This window comes from Palaemon carinicauda, chromosome 21 (assembly GCF_036898095.1).
Source record: "Palaemon carinicauda isolate YSFRI2023 chromosome 21, ASM3689809v2, whole genome shotgun sequence".
NCBI lineage: Eukaryota > Metazoa > Arthropoda > Malacostraca > Decapoda > Palaemonidae > Palaemon > Palaemon carinicauda.
Genome location: NC_090745.1, coordinates 44,261,754 through 44,264,253, shown reverse-complemented (window position 1 = coordinate 44,264,253; position 2,500 = coordinate 44,261,754).

Genomic DNA, 2,500 nt, shown 5'->3' with positions numbered 1-2,500 from the left:
AGGGGTGGCAAGAGAGGTTGGCAGAGTTAAATAGGGAAGACTTGGAAATTGTTGCAGAGCATTTTGAATTGGAATATGATGTGTCCATTAGAAAGGGTGTATTGCTATTGCAAATTTATGATTATGTTAAAACTGTAAAGACAAGTGGGGAACAAGAGGTGAAACCTGATAATGTAGTGTCAGTAGAAATTTTGGATAGGCAAATTGCCCTGAGACAAATGGAATTTGAAATGGAAAAGTTTAAGGCAGGGGAAAGAGAAAAGGAGAGGCAGCATGAGATTGCTATGAGAAACCCAGTTTATTTTTCCCCCGCCCATTCCCCAAATAGGTTAGTAACTCCTGCTATTAATTTATCGCAGGCTCTCAAATTTGTACCTAAATTCGAAGAAAATAATGTAGCAGAGTTTTTTGTATCGTTTGAGAGGATTGCTGCAAGGTTGGAGTGGCTCCAAGAGTATTGGACCACTCTTATACAAAGTAAATTGGTTGGAAGAGCTCAGAGGGTATATGTAACGCTGGAGGAGGATCTATCAGCAGATTATGAGAGTGTGAAGGCTATTGTCTTGAAGGCCTATGAGTTAGTCCCTGAAGCTTATAGGCAACGCTTCCGGAACTTAGAAAAATGTAGGGAACAAACTTATGTTGAATTTGCCAGGGCGAAGGAACAGTATGCTAGCGATTGGTTCAAGTCCAAGGAGGTGGGAGATTTTGAGAAATTGAAGGAGTTAATGTTGGTGGAGGAGTTTAAAAGGTGTGTCCCGGATAAACTGAAGGTCCACCTCGAAGAGTTGAAACTCGAGACTGTTCAGGAGGTAGCCATCGCTAGTGACGAATATTGCTTGTCTCATAAGAGTGAGTTAGGGGGAGTAACGACAAAGGTGAATTCTGGTTGGGTTAAGATGGGTAGGAATAATAATGCTAATCCTAATAATAATGCTAAGGTGTTCAGTAGAAATAATCAGGGAAGTAATAATAATCAGGGTAATGCTAATAATAATTTTTCTCCTAACAGAGGCAATAGGCCAAATATATACAATCCAGAGAAATTGAAAACATTGACGTGCTTCTTTTGCAATAAGAAGGGGCACGTAAAGAGTATGTGTTATGCATTTAGAAAATCTCAAAATGCTAATGTTATGCCAGTGATGGGTGTGGAAGAGAGAGAGAGAGAACCTACCCCAACAACATCCGCTGATCAATGACTACCTGGTTGTTTTGACAGATATTTGTCTTTCGGTAGTGTCTCCTTCGCCAATTCTTCCGAGAAAAGGCGAGTGCGTATTTTGCGTGATACCGGTGCAGCTCAGTCTTTGATTCTAAGGGAGGCATTACCTTGTAATTTTGTACCCAAAAGTGGGGAATTTGTGTTATTGGCTGGTTTTCCTGATTCTGTAAAGTCATATGCTATTGAAAATTTTAATTTAATCTGCCCTTCCTTTGCAGGGAATTTGAAATTGGCCATAGTTGATAAATTCCCGGTTAAGGAGGTTGATGTTGTGTTAGGGAATGATGTGGCTATGAAGAATAATAATTGTCCGATATTGGTAAACCCTAATAGTGAAGTAGCAGCAGTTACTCGTTCTAGTGCTAGAATTGTTGACGCTGCAGAGTCAACAATTGATGTAGATTTAAGTAGTTTAGATCGTAGTGATAGCCTAGCTGTAGATCTTGGAATGTTAACGGACAAGTTAAATTGGACTACTGAAGAGCTAATCAAAGCCCAGAAAAAGGAGTTTCGGGAACTCCCTATCGAGTCAGGGGAGGTGTCTGATATGACTGGTCCAAAATTTAAGATAATTAATAATATTTTATATAGGTTGAGTAGGCCTATGGGGGTGGATAATGTTGATTATGAAATTGTGAAACAGATAATGGTTCCTTTTGGTTACAGGAAGGAGTTAATGTCATTGGCGCACGAAAGTGGTCTGGCCGGCCATTTTGGAATTCATAAAACTTCTTGCAAATTGTTAGGGAATTATTATTGGCCGAAGTTGAAGGCAGATGTAAAGAAGTTTGTCAATAGTTGTGATGTGTGCCAGAGGGTCGGTAAACCCAATCAGCGGATTCCAAAATCGCCTCTATGTCCTATTCCTGTAGTTTCCGAACCTTTTAAGGAAGTCATTATTGATGTGGTTGGACCATTACCGAAGACGCGTAGTGGTAATGAGTATATTTTGACAATCATGGATAGGATGTCTCGATATCCCGAGGCAATACCACTACGTACAATAAAAAGTGTTAAAATTGTAGATGTACTAATTGACTTTTTTACCAGGTTTGGGATGCCTAAGATTATTCAATCGGATTGTGGTTCTAATTTTGTTAGCAGGTATTTCAGAGATAAAATGGCAGAGTTAAATATAAAACATGTGACCTCTTCTCCATATCATCCGGAAAGCCAGGGAGCTCTGGAGAGATTTCATCAGACCCTGAAATCCATGGTAAAGAAATATTGTTTGATTAATGGTTCTGAATGGGATAAGGAATTACCTTATTTGTT